General features: G+C 42.7%; 1 pseudogene; it reads right to left on the reverse strand.

Moving 5' to 3' along the window:
* Nucleotides 1–18,437: 18,437 nt before the first annotated feature.
* LOC102868414 overlaps nucleotides 18,438–18,719 on the reverse strand; it is a 96,936-nt pseudogene continuing 96,654 nt past the window's right edge.

The raw sequence follows: 18,719 nt of genomic DNA on the forward strand, positions 1-18,719 counted from the left end.
AATTGGGATGGGTGTGTCAGAGATGGTGCGACTGGCACAGGACAGAGCAGAGTTTAGGGCTGTTGTAGAAAGGGCCGCTATAAGTTGCAAGTGACTCGCAGGCACATAACAACAACATCAACCTCAGGAGTGCTCACTTAAGTCTGTCTGGGGACCCTGAGTTAGTTATCGAGTGCTTCATAGAAAACCATCCCAAACAACAGTAATCACCTACTCTCTGTAAGAGTTGCTTGTGGTGCATGACTTGGGAAGGACTCTATGAAGCATCTCTCGCGGGGGCGGGGGGAGGGGCACTCTCATGCATTTGGGGTGATTGTTTGGCAGGGGCTGCAGATACCTGAAGTTTTCACTAAGGATGGTGGGTCCACTTCAAGGGTCGCTCCCCTCATGGTTAGCGAGCTGGTGTAAGAGGCCTCAGTTTCTCTCTGGGGGCAAAAAGCTGCACTATAATCCCAAAGGCACATGGTTCAAATCTACTAACTGCTCCACAGAAGAAAATGAGCAATCTCTTCATGTGTTTTTTTTCACTGTCTCTGAAGTAACTCACTGGAGTGTCAGCTCTGAGTCATTCCAGCTTGATGACATGACACACATCACCAACAACATAGGTAAGTGAGGGTAAGAATCTCCAGAGTCCCTTTTAGAGGAGGCACCAATCTGCGCTGACTGCATTCAAAGTCCACATTGAAGCAGCGCCTGAGGGAGATGATATGCGGGGCAGAAGTTACCACAGCCTAGATTGTGGATTGGAATGAACAAAAACCCAACATACAGCCCTATCTCAAAACAGGGAATTGACCATTCATGTCTGGCTGAATGTGTTTATTTTCCAGTATTTCTAAGACTGAAACCCTCTGGCCACGACTAAATGATATAGTTAGTTGATTGATTCTATAAACAAATGTGTTCAGAGTCCTGACTATGGTTCAAGGAGGTCTGGTAGCGCGGTGTGTTACATATTGGAGTGCTTACCAAGAGTTGGCCGATGCTCCACAGGCGTAAAGGGAAGCTGTCTCCTCCTGTAAAGATTTATAACTGTGAAAATGTTAGGAGGAATCATCATGTATCAGAATCAACTTGAAGATAGAATTGGATACTATGGCTTAGGAGCCCTGGTCGTGTCACGGATGAAGCAGGGGGCTGTCAATCCAAAAATTCATGGTTTAAATCCAAGTTGCTCCATAAGGAAAATATGAGCCAATGTGCTTCAGTAAACTCAGCAGGCCTCTGGGAAACTTCTAACTGTTCTCGAGGATTGCAGTGAGCTTGCTGGCAGTGGATGTTTTGATTTGCCCATGACCTAGGTATGGTGCTAGGAACCAGGGACTCACCTGGTATTGCCTGTCTCAATACATCAGTGCCTCTTAATAAGTGAATTACAGTTTTTCCATGAGAAAATAGTCAGGTGCTCTGAGGACCAAGATGTTGGGGAAATGATACTGAATGGAGAAATAATGAGTGGGAGATATCCAGAGAACGGGATGGGAGAGGTAGCCACTGGTAGAAGGAACAGTGTCTAAAATGGCCAGGATTTGGAATGCTGTTGTTGTTCTTGTTGTTAGATGCCATTCAGCTGAGTACAACTCATCGCAACCCTATGAACAAAAAATCTGAACCCTGCTCTCTCCTGCGCCATCCTCACAGAAGAGCGCTTTGCAGCAGTCACCATGTCAGTCCACCTGGTTGAGGGTCTTCCCTCTCCTTCACCAACTCTCCACTTTTCTCAGCATCATGTCCGTCTCTGAAGAACAGCCCCTCCTCACAACAGACCCAAAGTATGTGAGGCGAAGCCTCAGCAATACCACAGAATATTCTCAATCCTAAACTAACTTTCCTGTGCCTAAGAGTTTACTAGCAATTGTCTTGGGTGACAGTGCAATTATTGTGGGCAATGTCTAGTTAGTAATTTATTAACAAATTGCCATTTCTTTCCATTCTGGATAAAGATGTGTGACTTCTTTTCTTAACACCCAAAACATTAAGGTGAAGCTGTAAGGCATCGTGTGAGAGAGAGGGGGGAAAAATGTTATGTCTTAATTACAATAGGAAAACTGAACACAGAGTTTTGTTGCAGAATGCTCTGATACCTTCCAATGCCATAAATGAAACGGGGTAGTTCAAGAACTACCACATGCCCATAGACATTACAGCCATTGGTTCACAGAAGCAATACACAACCATCCGGGTGATCAATTTTGCTCCTCGCAAATGAACAACAGCAAACCCCTGTCACGGTCCCTTTAAGCCTCAACTGGTGGTGTTTAACTAGAAATTACTGGCTGTTTCAAAATGACATTCTGTGTTTGGCAGTAAGAGGGTGAGAGCTTTCTGATGTGTGTTTTCTTCTCTCCTGTTCAGTTCCAACAATGAGTCACCATTACCTGCAAAGCTAGACATGTAGATCCACCTCTTGTGCCAGAAAGGCAAGGTACCAGTTGGCCAGGATTTAAAAATGAGAAGAGTAAAAATGTTTAATTTACAGATTTAATTAAACATGAAAGCTTCCAAGGAGAACACGTTCCCCACCCACTGCTCCCTACTTTTTAAAATGTCTCCACTCATCTTTGTTCCAAAGAGGCAGCTTACATGAGAGAACTCATTTTTGGCAATTTGTGTGTAGCATTAATTTGCCCCAAATCAGAAAAGTTGCATGATGAAGCCTACTACAAAAAAAGCTATTTTTTTTTTTCTATCCAGACCACAAACCTGAAGGAAACGTACAAACACTTATTGAAGGCTGTGTCTGTGTTCTTTGGACAGCTTGGGAAACAGGAGGGCTGAGGTAGTCAAAACACAGAACCAAAGATTTCCTGAGAAAATGATGGTCAGGTACAGTGGACACCAGCCCAAGATGCTCCTAGGATAATCTCCTAGGATAACCACCTCCCTGCTCTTTCCCCTCAGAGAAGGCTGAGGCATCAAGAAACCTGGATCTTCTCAAGACCCCACCATGTCAGTTGAAAAGTCAGAGGTCCATCTCTTTGTTTTTGTGAAACTGAGTAAGAAAACAAGAGAATAAGCTCATACTCTTAGCTTTCCCCAAATAAAGGCAAGAGTGAATAATGTGAGCACATACTTTTTAAAATATCTCTTCTTGAAGTAAAGACAGCCATAGCTAGCTACATTATTTGAAGACATCCACCAGGTTCTCAAGGCACGGGTGGATTGGTTTATAAATTACTTCAAGAGCTCTGTGGTGTCTGCATATTCAGCCCTAATTACGTTTCAAGTCCCGAAGCCCAATTTTCTCAATTTTAATGAAATGTGTCCGAACGTGACTCCTGTGATAAACTGAGGAGAGAAGGCTATGCTCTGGGATCTGGATGACAGGAGGGCTGACAGTTCTATAGCGTGAGACTGAGAAGGGGAGATTTGAACTGCACATGAGGAGGAAGCACATTGTGTGCCAATCGAGGAGCCTCTCTTAGAAAAGGGTGATATTTTTTTGATGGGGAATGTTTTCATTGTGTTCAAAGATTTCTCAGGCTTTCTTATTCAACAGAAAATATTGCCTAGGTGGGAGTGTTAATCTGATAGAACAGAATGGTTTTTAATCCTTTGTTCTGCACTGTTAGTATTCAATAAGCAAGCAACAGTGTTCTAACAGTGATAAGAAATCAAGTGCATTCATTACCACTGTGTCTGCATTCAGTAGTAGCTCTCTTGAACAGATAGTTAAAACAGACAGAAGCAGGCACCTATTCACTATGTGTCTGTCTACTTATCTCATTCCTCTCTGCTGCCCCTAAGACTTCTCTAATCTCTTTTTACTTGTTGTTGTTGTTGCCTTTCTCTAATTTTTTTGGCATTTCAGTACCAAAGCTTTCATTCTTTTTACTGAGATGTTCACTATTTTTCAAGTTTGTTTCCCTGGTCTGTATAGAAGACCCAGACATCCAGAGCAATGTTTGAGTCTACCTACCATCTTAACTGTTTAGCATTCTTCCTTTTGTTCAACAAATACTCTCCTTTGATCTGGGAAATATTCCTTCTGCTGCTTCTAACATTTGGGTTTAGTTGGAATTTATAACCAGTTTAATCTCTTGTCTCTCTGGATGGATAAATATGTGTGGCTCAGTTATAATGCCTTACCTATGATTGACCTAAAGGGTTGGCACGTGGTGGTCATGGGCCAGTGGAAGTTATGATGGAAGTAGAGTTGACATAGTGGTGTCCTTTGACTAATGATGAAACACAGAAGAAAGAAGTCTGGAAAGTTCCATCAAACCTCCTTTCTGCTGTGGATAAGAAGCTGCTGTAAGGGAATAGAGCCATCACTCAGAGGAAGAACAAAGAGATAGAGTGAAGTTTGAATGTCTCAGATTGTTCATTCATTCCTACTTTCAAATATAGGAATCACTCCAGATGTCTTCCAACGAGCTGCTCCTTTTTATTCTTTTGCTTAAAGGTAGCTCCTGCTGGGTTTCTGATAATTCCTGGTGAATATGGGAAGTTTTGCCTCACATACTTTGGACATATTGTTAGGAGAGGCTGTTCTTTAGAAACATTATGCTAGGAAAGATGGAGGAGAGTCAGTGAAAGAAGCGAAGACCCTCAAGGAGCTGGATTGATACAGTGATTGCAGCAATGGGTTCAAATGTGTCAAGAGATGATGAGGACGGCACAGGACAGGGTTGAGATCTATTGCTCATAGGGTCACAATGAGTCATACTTGACTTGAAGGGCACCTAACAACAACAACACATGAAGGCACAGTTCCATTCCACCACGGGAGAAAGATAGACAGTCTCCTCCCATAAAATGTATAGCCTCTGAAAATCTGCTGGAGGCTCAGCTGTGTGTTGGTTCTAATTTGATAGCATACAATAACAACAGAGCTTCTGTACACAGTAGCCATCTAATATATATGCATAAAAGAGCAAGTCCTTTTCACTAATTTTTTATCAAATGAAATATTGAAGTTAGAAGAGAACATTTCAAATTGGAAGGCTATCTGAATTTTATTGTTATCACTAGTGATAATTACTAGCTAGTTTGAGCAAGTAATAATTACTTAGTTTAAGAAATGATTACAGTGAGCTCTGGTGGCCAAGTGGCAAGAAGCTGCACTGTAATCCCAGAGGTGTGCGGTTTGAATCCACAAGATCCTCTGCTGAAGAAGGAGGGACAATTTCCTCCTGTCGGAAACCCTATGAACCTGGAGAAAGGATGAAAGGCACCCAAGCGCCGAGGACTCTCCTTCATAGGGTAGCCTGCGACTTGATGGCACTTAACAAAAACAGCAACAACCTGTCAGATCCAATTTGATGATACACATAAAAAATAATAAGAAATGATTACTTAGTTTGAGGACTAAGATGTGCTTAATTCAGACCATGGTCTTTTCAATTCCTCTCTTACCAGAAAGCTTGGCAGTGAATAAGAATAACAGATGAAGAATTAATGCCTTTGAGCTATGGTGTTTAGAGAAGAGTACTGAACATCCTATGGACGGCTCAGAGAACAAACAGATATATCTTGGAGAAGGTGCAGCCAGAGTGCTCCTTGCAGGCAAAGATGATAAAGTTTCTTCTCTCATACTTCAGGCATGTTATTAGGAAAGTCCATTTCTTGGAGAGGGACCTCATGCTTGGAAAGGTGGAGGGTCTGCGAAAGAGAGGAAAGCCCTCACCCAGATGGATTGGCACAGTGTCTGCTGCAATGGGCTCAAGTGTGTCAGAAACTGTGAAGATGGCATAGGATAGGACAGGATTAAGATCTGTTGCTTTTAGAGTAGCTATGATTCATATTTTAGACAGCATCTAACAACAACAACAACAGCTAATAATGATACTATTCCTGGTCTTCTTTATGTTCATCACTTAGTCTATGAAGTGATGAAGGATTTAGATCAACCTTGCCCAGTGGAAATACAACTTGAGCCACACATATAATTTTTAGTTCACTGATGTGCCAAATGCAATAACGGTTACTCATAGTGGACAGTGTTTGGTGGAGCTTCCCGATTAAAACAAGCCTGGAAGCAGGAGTGGCCTCCACTTCTGAAATGGCTTGCCTCCGGAAACTCTATGAACAGTGGTCAGGGCTTTCGTTCACAGGGCTGCTATGAGTCGTCAACGACTTGACGGCACTTAACAACAACAGTAGCTATACATTCAAAAGTAAAAAGAAACAAATGAGATTAAGTTTAGTAGTATATTTTATTTAACTTAATATCAAGAAATAATATTTTTTCTTATAATCAATGTAAAAATTAATAATAAACTATTTTAATATTATTTTTAATACTGAACCTCATTAATTATTTACATTATGAATTTTACATTCAGGGAGCTGTTAGTGGTAAGAAGCTATTCTGTAATCCCAAAGACATCCAGTTTGAATCCACCAGTTGCTGTTTGGGAGAAGGATGGGCAATCCACTTCTCTGCTATTTACTGCTTCTGAAAACCCACCGGAAGGTCAACCTTGGGTCAGTTCTGACTCAAGGGCACACAGCATCATTTTACACTTACAGTACATCTCAATTTGAACTAATCACCATTCAAGTGCTCAGGAGTCAGCAGTTACCATAGTGGATAGAACAACCTTGTTCCTGGTCTTAATCCTAGCTTCACAACTAAACAGTTCCATGACTTTGACTTTGGGGAGTTGTGGTGGTTTTTAGTGGTAAGAAGTTGCATTGCCAATTCAAAATAATGGGCTTGTAGTCCACCATCTGCTCGGCCGGAGAAAGGATCCATACAATTAATTGCTTCTAAAAACTTGCTGGAGCATCACCTGTGAGTCAATTCTGATGCAATGGTACATAACAAAGATGACTTTGTAAAAGACAGCTAGTGAGAATGAAAATAATCTTGCATTTCTCAGAGCGTGGATAAAGAAACAGAGTAAGGCAGGTTGGCCAAGGCCCCGTCCACATTGAGCTGGGGAGCCTTGGAGAGGTTGCTCTGTGCTTACTGTTGAGTTGGAACTGACCCATAGCTGACCCTCTGGTGGGTTTTCAGAGGCAGTTAGTCATGAGGGAGGAAATTGCCCATCTTTTCCCCTCAGAGCAGCTGGTGGTCTTGAACCATGTGCCTTTGAGATTGCAGTGCAGTTTTTTTGCCACTAGGCCACCAGAGCTCTCCTGGATAGGTTATTGGTATAAAGATAGAGAAACCGAATAATCTCAAGTTGTGCTAAAAAAAACAACACATAATATATCAGTTGAATTGGGTGTTGATACCATTCAGGAGATGGGAAAAAGGTCACTTTTTCTCTCAATTCATTGCCAGCGAGTTGATTTTGGCTCCCAGCATTTTGACCCATACAGGACTGTAAACTGTAGTGGTAGGAAACTGTCCATCCTTCTCCAGAGTTGCAGTGGGTTGGAATGGCCAGAGAACTGCCTTTGCGTTAGCATCACGTTTCCCTATGGATTGTGCACCAGACCTCCCTGTTCAGGTAGGGTTTTCAGGGAGGGTCTGTCTGAGGAGGTGATGAGTTACCCATCGGCTCAGCAGTGAGACAGAGGAGGAGGAGGCCAGAATCCATGTTCCATAGATCTGGGAGCACAATTGTTTTCCAGGAGAAAAAAAAACCCCGAAACACAAAAATAAGTATCCTGAAGCTGATGCTTGCCTTGTAAACCCACATGCCAGCAGGCAGCGTTAAGTCTACATTTCTGTGTGGTGAAACGCTAGCAACAGCTGTTTAGTGTCCTGCATTCTTTTCTCAGGCAGCTCCTTGCATCTAGTCCACTCCCCTTGAGAGAGAGAATAAAAGAGAGAAAACAAGATCCACTGACACAAGGAAGTGTGTGCTGCAGTCATATAAAAAAGTCAGGGTAAGATAATTTCTGACAACTGTGGTTTGGGAATAGGCTGGTGCCGGTACCAGGGGGTAATCCTGGAGGATCTTTCCCAAAACGTGGGGTTTCAGGACCGTCCTGAGCCTGTGAGGTCCTGCAGAGACACAAGCTCCGGGCAGTGCATCTCTTGCTGGTTCTACTGCCAAGAGCTGAATTTGTCCTGGCTTAGGGCTGGGCCCTCTGCTTGCTGTCTTGTTTTTTTTTTTATTCATCCTGCCTGTTTCTCTTTGAAAGCAAATTGTCTCCCCAGGCTGTTTATGACATGTTTCAGGCAGCTGGCCTGGCAGCGATAGAGCAGTTCGGGGTTTGCCATGCAGACAAGAAAGCCCAAGAAGGGTAGCCTCTTCATCACATCAACAAGGGGTTCAGAAGAGGATTTGTGCCAACCCTTTGCTCAGAGTCCTTTTATGTTTTCAAAACAACGCTGTGAGGGAGGTATGACTACTCTCATTTTGTAGTAAAGGAAATGGAGGCTCAGAAAGGTTAAGTCATTTCCCAAAAGCCACACAGCAATTAAGTGTGACTCTAAATCCTTTGACAGTTCTAGGACACATGAAGGCAGCACCATGCAGCCATCTCTGAGTCTTTCAGAGATAAGATACTCAAGCAAAGGAAGACCTTGAACTTGATTCTTTATCTACTTATGCTGAACTTACAAGATCTTCTCCCACCAAAGTTATTGTGTATAGATTTTCTATTTTTTTCTTTATTCTGCTCCAAGGACAGCAGAGAATATATGGAAAAGACATACATCAGGGGTCCAGGGAGTGTATTGCTGGGGATGAGATCCAGAGAAAAAGAATGAAGAATTTGGATCAGCACTGCAGAACCAGATGCAGAATTCATTAATAAATGCTTTTAGGAGAATTTTTAGAAGTAGGGGATTGTAAAGAGTGAGACAAGAATTTGAACAAGAAGTAGAAAGCAAAAACACATTGGGTTTTATTGATCCTCAAAAGGTTAGACTTTCCCCCTACAATAGTAATTTGAGTTTCAGTTTCATAGCATCGCATAGAATCTATACATAAACCCATGGACTCTTTCTTTCTGATGGTTTCAAAGGTCTCTACCCTACCCCAGCATACATACTGCCTTGCAAATTCTACAACCTGCTTGTCACTGTGTTCCCCCTTATTATACTTGACTATCTTTTTATCTATCTGTCGATCTATCTATCTTTCATCTCCTTGCCACACGTCTTTAAGCTGGCCATTCCTCCTTTTAATACTATGGTCTGTTTTTTCTTCTCTGCTATTATATAATTGTTTCTTGGTAGCATGTTTCAGTGGGGGAATCTTGCCTTCTGTGCAGGAGATCTGAATTCTGTTTCCTGCTCAGGTACCTAATGTGTTGGGAGAAGCTTGCTCGTTGCTGTGACAGGTCTCAGCAGAACTTCTGTGCTAAGACTGATTAGGAAGAAAGACCTGACAATCCACTTGCTAAAATCAGCCAGTGAGGACTCCACAGATCACAGAGTCCCATCACAGGGATTGTGTAGGTGCAGACAATATTAGTCACGACATAGTGTAAAAGGTAATTGTACAGAACTGCTAAGCAAGGTCAGAGGGTCCAGTTTACCCAGAGGCATCTTCCAGAAAAGGCCTGGTGATCACATTTTGAAAAATTAATCCCTAAAAAAAAGAAAAATTAACTACTGAAAACCATGTGATGCACAGTTCTACTTTCACATGCATGATGTTACCAGGAATATGAATCTTCTCAACAGAAACTTATTGGTTAAAATATATTGATGTGTAAATATTATTCCAAAGTTTAGTGGCTTAAAGTAATATATATCTTTGTTATCTAACCCTGCTTGCTAAAACTGAGGAGGACCTGCAGCCTTCAATATGAATTGAACCTCACTATCAAGAAAATAAAGATTCTCACCACTGGGCCGATTGGCAGCATCATGATGCATGGTGAAGAGACTGAGATTAGTTTGCTTGGCTCTACAATCAATACTCTTGGCACCAGCAGCCAGGAAATTAAAAGACCTATTGTGTTGGGCAAGTCTGATGTCAGAGACCTTTCCAAAGTACTGAAGAGACTAAGTACTCTGGAGACTAAGGTGTGCTTGATGCAGGCCATCGTCTTTGCAATCACTTGCTGTGCATCAGAGAGCTAGACAATGAGTAGGAATGATAGAAGTTGAGTTGATGCCTTTGAGATGTGGTGCTGGAGAAGAGTATTGAATATACTATGGACTGCTAAGAGAATGAACAGGTTCATCCTAGAGAGGGTTAAACAGGCTGCTCCTTGGAGGCAAGGATTCTGAAGCTTTGACTGACATACACTGGACATGTTTCAAGGATGGGCCAGTCCTTGGAGAGGAACAACATGCTTTGGAGGGTGGAGGGACAGAGCAGGAATGGAAGACCCTCGATGAGATGGACTGGTTCAGTGACTGGGGTAATGGGTGTAGGTGTGTCAGAGACAATAAGATTGGCACAGAATAGAGTAGGGTTTAGAGCTGTTGTACATGGGGTCACTATGAGTTACAGGCAACTCACTGCACATAACAACAACAACAGCACTTTTTATGAAAATTGGCAATTCAGTCACCGCTTAGCTGAGCCTTCCTCGGGCTCAAGGTCTCTCACAGGTAGTATTCAATCCATCTGAGGATGAGTCACTTCCAGAGTCACTTCCAAAATCACTTGATGATTGTTGGAGAGATTCATTCAGTTCCTCAAGGGTTCTTAGGCTCAATTCTTCACAAGGAAGTTGGGGGTTTTTGTTTGGTTTTTTTATATAATATTTTCTATTTTAACTGTGCTTTTAATGAAAGTTTACAGAAAAGTTAGATTTTCATTCATTCATTGTTGCACATTTTTACTTCCTCTCCCTCCCTTCCCTCTTCCACAATTCACTGTATTTTTGAAAACATTCGTTATTGTACAATTACCTCCCCTCCCAGTCCTCTTTACAATGTACCTCTTAATTCTGGGCTGTTGTCATACATATAATGCCTGCTCACACATTCCTTTTAAATAGTTATTTCCTTCATCTGTCCAAGTGCAATGTTCATTATCTATCCACCAGGAAGTTTTAGCAGAGCAAGTGAGAGGGGAAATGAGTGCCAGAGTTCCAGCTGGGTGGAGGTGACCATCTTTGTAACCCAGTCTTTAGCCCAGTCATATATTGTACTGTATTCCATTCATAAGAAGCCATTCAGTCATTCCGTCCACACTCGTAGGGAGGAGGTCACAGGGGCAGGAGTTGGAGATCGCTGGCCTTCATCTTGGAAACTTGCCTGCCACCAAAAGGGTACGTGCAAAGTGTCCATTACCATCCCTTAGATGTAAAAGCCCAGGCAATGATGGCCACTCTTGACATCATAGTCTTCTGGCTTTTCGACCTCTCTCACTGTCTTTGGAGTCACACTGAGAGGCTGGGACAATTATTATTTATGCCACTTTTCTCCCTCGTTGTGTTCAAGATGATTCTGACTCATGACAATCCCATGTGTCTCAGAGAAGCACTGTGCTCCATGGGATTTTTAATAGCTTTTCTTTTCTTTTTTTTTTTTTTAAGTCAATGATCAGGCCTCTTACAAGGCTCCTCTGGGGGGACAGGAGCCTCCAAACTATCAGTTAGCTGCTGAGCATATTAACAGTCTACACTATGCAGGGACTTCACTATAGCAGTGGACAAAGGAGACTTAGGAGCCTTCCCTCACCTCACTCTACTCCATGCACACACTTTTTCCTTACAGGCAGCCGGAGTGGTCTTTCTAAGACCCAAATCGGATTATGCCACTTCCTGCTTTCAGTGAGATTCCATAGGTCAGATTAATCTCTCTCACAGTCCCTCTTTCTGTTCATGTTTCAACCATACTTCCTTTCTGTTGGCTGTTTAAGCATGCCATTTTCTATCTTCTCATTGTTGTTGCTGTTGTTGGTAGGTGCCATCAAGCAGCTCTATGAACAAAAGATCTAAACCCTGTTCTATCTTGTGCCATCCTCATACTTCCTGACACACAAGGGCCGATTTCAGCAGTCACCCTGCCAATTGGTTGAGGGTCTTCCTCTCCTTCACCGGTCCTCTACCATGCCCAGCATTATGTCCTTCTCCAAGGAATAGCCACCCCTAGCAACACGCTCAAAGTACGTGGGGTGTAGCCTCAGCATTCTTGCCTCCAAAGAGCACTCTGGCTTCACCATCTCCAAGACACATCTGTTTGTTATTTTGGCTGTCCATGGGATGTTCAGTGCTCTTCTCCAATACCACATCTTAAAGGTGTCAATTCTTTTTCTGTCATACTTATTCATTGTCCAGGTATCAGATTCAAAGCAAGCAATCAGAAAGACTATGGCCTGAATCAGACACACCTTAGTCCTCAAATTGACATCATTACTCTTCAATAATTTGGACAGGTCCCTAACTACAGATTTTCCCAGTGCATTGTGTCTCTTTATTTCCTGACTTTGGATCCAAGCAAGATGAAGCTGTTGACAGTTTTAATATTCTCTCCATCCTTTGTGATATTGCCTCCCGGACCAGGGGTAAGCCTCTTTATGTGGACTATAACAAGTTGTAGCTGACATTGAGAAGAATGGGAATCCTGGGGAGCTCTGGTGGCCTAGTGGCAAGGAGCTGCAACTACAATCCCAGAGGTGCATGGTTCGAATCCACCAGATGCTCTGCTGGGGAAGGAGCGACAATCTCCTTCTGTACCAGTCAGATCTGATTTGATGGTACACTCACACATAAAAAATAAAATAAAATCATAAAATAATTAAATAAAATTTAAAAAGAATAGGAATCCCGGAGCACTTAATTGTGCTCATGCAGAACCTGTATCTGGACCAGGAGGCTGTTGTGTTAACAGCGCAGGGGAACACTGCATGGTTTAAAATTAAGAAGGGAGGTGTCAGAGTTGTATTCTTCCTCCATACCTGTTCAATCTTTGCTGAGCAAATTATCCAAGAAGCTGGACTCTGTGAGTAGGAGTGTGGCATCAGGACTGGAGGGAGACTCATCATTCCCTCACTAGGTCTCTACAAATTGTATTTTCTCACTCCAGACTCTGTACCCTAAGAAAGAGAGGGGTCCCTTCTCTTGCCTAGAGGTTCTATGATGGCCAAAGTCATTTATATATCTCTCTTTTCTTTATACCTAGCACAGACGATGGATGAGAGGAAGCGTCTACCATACAGAAAATGTTGTCAGAGACTCAATTTGCTGTTATTTCACACTGCAGGCAAAGAATGAAGGATTTCTGGGCCTAGGATTTAAAACCATACACTGTAGCGGGGACTGTGCTTCATCCCTGGTGCTGTGTTTCTCAGCACTGCAAAGCAAATGAGAAAGCATTTGCATGAAGAACTCTTTGTATTAGAGATTTCTGGCATGTTTTTGAGTGAATGACATAAGAGATTCAAGTAAAAAGAACTCTCATTTTTCTTGTAAATAACAAATCTAAACTAAAGCCATTGCTGTTGGGTTGATGCTGATTCATGGTCACCTTCCATTAGATTTCCACTGCTGTAAATCTTAAATGGGAGAAGAAAGAGACTGCCTCCTCTTTCACAGCAAAGCTAGTGGGTTCACACTGCTGACCTTTCTATCAACATCCCAACCCTTGACCTACTACCCACTGTTGCTATTAGGTGCCATCAAGTCAAGAACCCTGCCCTGTTCTGTGCCATCCTCATCATCTCTGATACACGTGAGCACATTGCTGCAGTCATGGTGTCAATTCATCTTGTTGAGGGTCTTCTTTCTCTCTCACTGACCCTCTGCATTTCCAAGAACCAAGCTCTCCTATCACCATGGAGACAAAACTTCATCATCCTTGTCTCCAAGGAGCATCTGGCTGCACTTTTCCGAGACATATCTGGTTTTGCTTTTCGACAGTTGATGGGATATTCATTACTCTTCTCCAACAACACAACTCAAAGGTATCAATTCTTCTGTCTTTCAATGCACAGCTCTCAGGTGCATAGCACATTATTGAAAGGAGCATTTATTAAACACTTAGAAAATGACAGAGACTATGTTAGTTCTTTTACATGTGCTTGCGTTTGTTCTTAAGTGATTCGACTTAGTCCGACCCATAGCTGACCCTCCAGTGGGTTTTCAGAGACAGTTAATCGCACAGGAGAAGATGGCCCATCCTTTTCTCGTGGAGCAGCTGGTAGACTCAAACCTTGTACCTTCAGGATTGCAACACAGCTTCTTGACACTAGGCCACCAGAGTAGTCTTAAAAAAAAATGCCAGGGCTTCTTAACTATGTCTTAGAAAAAGAATTGTCCTTTTGAAATGAAAAGGATGCAAACAGTATCACCATGTGCTACAAGCTACATCTGCCTCTCAGTGAGCCTTGGAACTTATTAGCATATTAAAGATTCTGAGAAGTTCCAAAATAAGGAATCCAGTTTTACTTTACTCCAAACTAAATTCTCCCTCCCCATCACCTAATTTTCACTTAATATTTTGGTCCTACCGAGAAGGAGAAGGGGCCTCTTATGTTCGATTTGGAATGGAATCACTTTGATAATTTCACTCTGCTGTACTTGGAAGGACATACCATTAAGTACTTGCTTTGATACTAGCTGTTAATCCCATGGCCCAGCTTGACATTGTCTCTTAGCAACGTTTCTGTCCTTTTCCCCTTTTCATTCTTGTGCCTCTAACAACACTTCCTCTCCTCTGGTTACTCTTCAGCCTCAGGCTTTCACGGTCCCTTAAGCCTCCTGTACACAGAGAGAAGCAGGAGCCCAAGGCCCCGTGTGCATATTTATGTTAATAGTGCAGAGGGGAGGAACAAGATGTTCTGGGGGCTGCTTTCCAACTGTCACATAAATCAGTGAGAAAAAGAAAGAAAAAAAAAAAGAAGAAAGTTACTATTTTCACAAAGACAGGGCCAGAGCAAAGCAGCAGGTCTTGGCAACGTCTCCTCTCACTCCCATCCCAGGCCCTTCCTCCTTGGGCAGAGCGTCTATAATGCAGCCATCTCCTACTTTGGCCAGGAAGGAGAGGGTGAAGGATTTCACACACACAGGATTTCCAAGTCTGGAGGCACGCGTGAGATCATCTTGTGCTAAATCAAATGGAAATTTCCAGTAAATACCTATGTCGGGGTCCTACCTCCAAAGAATTCTGATGCAGTTGTTTGAAGGTGGGACCCAGGAGAACTTTTTACTGCTTTGCAGGTGACTCTAATGTGCTGTTAGGATGGAGAAGTACTGATGTAGTCATGTCCTCATGTAGGAATTGATACCCTGAGACCATGAGTCTCCCCTGAGCTCACAGAGGTCAGAGTGAAGGCGGAGCCGTACCTCCCAGCCTTGCTGCTAGCAGTTTGGGTTTGGGTAACAGGAACAGTTAGATGGGAGCATTACCTGAGTTGTTGTTGTTGTTGTGAACCCTGGAGCCGCAACTGGCCCATATTGATCCTCCAGCGGATTTTCCGAGTCAGTTAATCACATAGGAGGAGTTAGGCACTGAAATAATCTGGTGCACTCCTTGTCTCCATTTTGGAGACTGGATGAAATGGCAGGGCTCTGTAAGGTGGGTGCTCTTGTTTTGTTTGAGGGTGGTGTGAAATTTTCGGAGTTTTTTTTTGTTAGGTTTTTTTTATTTAGATCTCTTTTTTAGAGTAAAAAAGACCTTAAGTGGTGGTGGGGGTGCTTGTATTTAAAAGTCGGCTGGGCCTAAGGGCCTGCGCCCTCAGATCTAATGTCAATTATATTTTGGAGGAACATTCTTCTAAGTCAAACAGCACTCTTCTGTCAATTTGCTGTACTGAGATAATGTGGATTTGCTGTGACACTGAACCATGTGCCATTGGAGGGTCAAATACCATAGACAAAGTTTGGTGGAGCTCTCAGTTTAAGACAGGTTTGGAAGCAAGAGTGGCATCCACTTCCTAAACCACACGCCTCTGGAAACTCTATGAATTTGGAGAAAAGTTGGTAGTTATAGAAAGTTTTCAGATCTTTTGTTCGTATGGTCGCTATGAGTCATGCTGGGCTAGATGGCCATCAACAACAACAACAACCACCACCACCACTTTTAAACGGACATTCATTCCCCTGGATATCACTGGGTCTACTACATCAGAATCATTTGGTGGAATCTCAGCACACAGATTTTGAGAAATCCCTCATGGTGATTTTGATGTGTATCTCAGTTTAAAATACTAGCCTAATAAAAGATCCCTCCCTAGCTTTATTTAGGAAAATGAGGGTTCAAGTCTGGGAACAATCACATACTAAGTGCGATCCCTTGGAGAAGTTATATGAACTGTCTGAGTCTCGGTTTCATCATTTGTATGATGGAAACTTCATCGTGGATATAAGGTCATCATAGACAAGGAAGAACAACAATGGGCGAGGGTGCAGTGACCACACCCAGGGGCCTAGCATGGCAGCAGTTGTAAGGATGGTACAGGACTGTGCTGTATTTGGTTCTGTTGTATCAAAGATCTCCATTAGGTAAAGCCACACAATATCTGCACAGCTAACTCTAACCCTTCAGACTGTAATTTAAATACCCTTTCTTTTCTAGGATGTTTTGATTGCCTTTTCAGATGTGGCCAGTTGCTCACTCTGCAGGAGGCAGTCATCAGAAAAGAGCAAGGAAACACTGCATGGTTCAAAATTGGGCAGGATGTACACAAAGGATGTGTCCTATCTCCATATCTTTTCAATCTATATGAGGAACAGACTATCTGGGAGGCTGGACTCAGTGCTGAGAAATGTAGCAACAGGATTGGAAGTAGACTCATCAACAATCTGCATTATGCAAACGACACAACCCTACTTGCTGAAACTGAGGAGGACTTGAAGCGCTTGCTGCAGAAGGTCAAGGATTGCAGTCTTCAATATGGACTGAAGCTCAACATCAAAAAAACAAAGATTCCCACTACTAGGCCAATTGTCAGCCTCATGATAGATGGTAAAGAGATTGAGATTGTTGACAGCTTCAGTTTTCTTGGCTCTACAATCAACACTCTTGGCACCAGCAGCCAGGAAATTAAAATGTGAATTACACTGGGAAGGTTTGCTGTTAGAGACCTCTACAAAGTGCTGAAGAGCAACAGTGTCAGTCTGGAGACTAAGGTGCACCTGATCCAGGCCGCGGTCTTTGCAATTACTTGCTATGTATCAGAAAGCTGGACAATGACTAGGGGTGATAAAAAGAGAATTGATGCCTTTGAGCTGTGGTGCTGGAGAAGAGTGTTGAATATACCATGGGCTGCTAGGAGAACAAACAAGTTTGTCCTGGAGAGAGTGAAGCCAGGGTGATCCTTGGAGGGAAGGATTCTGAAGCTTTGTCTGAAATACTTTGGACATGTTGCAAGGCAGGATTAGTCCTTGAAGAGGGATGTGATGCTTGGGAGGGTGGAGGGACAGCATAGGAGAGGAAGACCCTCTATGATATGGATTGATTCAGTCCACTGGGGTAATGGGGATAGATGTGTTGGAGACAATTGGATTGGCACAGGATAGAAGGGGGTTTAGGGCTATTGTATGTAGGGTTGCTATGAGTTGTGGCAACCTGATGGCACATAACAACAACAACAACAACAACAGCAACTAATATGCTCCAATTCCCTTTTGTGAAATGAACCATGGTTTATTAGTGCAAGGCTTAATTCATGTTTGCTGAATGTATTCATAATTAAATAGTGTGTGTGTGTACAGTATGTGTGTCCGCAGTGTCTGACACGAGACTGGCACTCAATAAATGTGGCTTGAACAAATGACTAAATATCTGTAAAACACCTGGAACATAGTAAACATTCAACAAGTGCTGTTGTACTAATTGCTTTCAGAAAGAGCAAGTGTTTTGCCCAAGGTTACACAGGGAAACTTGAACTTGAAATCTTCTGATTGATTCAAGTCTTCTATTAAATGGTTTTTATCACTTTGGAATCAAGCCTCTTTTTGAATCCATATGGCAACCTGCTTTGAAGTTGTTTTTCCTACCCAAGTGAGGGACCTAGACAAGGCAGGCTACCTTTCCCTGCCAGAACAAACCAGAAGCCTAGCTGGCCTCTTCCTACCTCGCACTTCTGATGCACATCTACGCACATGTTTGCAGACAGAGATGGCTGCAGGCCTGGAGCTTGGTCCTCACTTAAGAAAGGCTGACTTCATAAATTCTTTGAGGGCAGTGACGATGGATATAACTGCCTTCATTGAAAAGTTCCACAGGAACTTACGGTTTGCCAGTGACAAAGCTGTTGGGAGCGTCATTATCTTGCTGACTAACCAGACCATACATATCAGAGAGGTCAAGTGTCTGTGATGACTGCTGGTTCCTCCACTGGCCAGCAGGTTCTCTGTATTACTGGGCAGTTGAGAGGGACACAGAGAGGGCATGAACTCTTACAAGTGGATCATTAAACACACACTGTGAAGTGAAGAAGAAGACAAGGTGTAAGTGTTCCTGATAAAGATCCTACATGGTTTCTTCTCTTTCTACCCACGATATCATGAAGATAAAGGCCCTATAATATTTTTGGTTTTAATGATTTTCACTATGTTAGTGCCCAAATTTTCTGCCACCTGCTTTACATACTGACCTCATTTAATGGTGTTTATTTAATGCTGTTACAAGTCACTCACTGAATGCCTCAAGAGTCTTAATGCGATCAGTACATATTTATTTAGTGTCCACTACGTGCCATATCTTTTTCTAGTCGCAAAGAATGTACTGCCGACGAATACCCTGCACTGGTGGGACCCGCTAAGTAAGCTGTGCTGTCAGCCAGAAGGTGTGCTGTGGAAAATAATAAGGCAGCACAAGGCGCTTGGAGGTTGGGCTGACTGGAGAGAAACTATCTGTCTGTGAAGGTTATTTTGATGCAGGTTTGCAATTTTAAGCAATGTGGTCAGCATAGTCTTCTATAACAAATGACATTTGAGGAAAGAATGAACAACCTGGAAAC

This window comes from Elephantulus edwardii, unplaced genomic scaffold (assembly GCF_000299155.1).
Source record: "Elephantulus edwardii isolate Elephantulus edwardi_28Jun2011 unplaced genomic scaffold, EleEdw1.0 scaffold00132, whole genome shotgun sequence".
In the NCBI taxonomy this organism is placed as follows: Eukaryota; Metazoa; Chordata; class Mammalia; order Macroscelidea; family Macroscelididae; genus Elephantulus; species Elephantulus edwardii.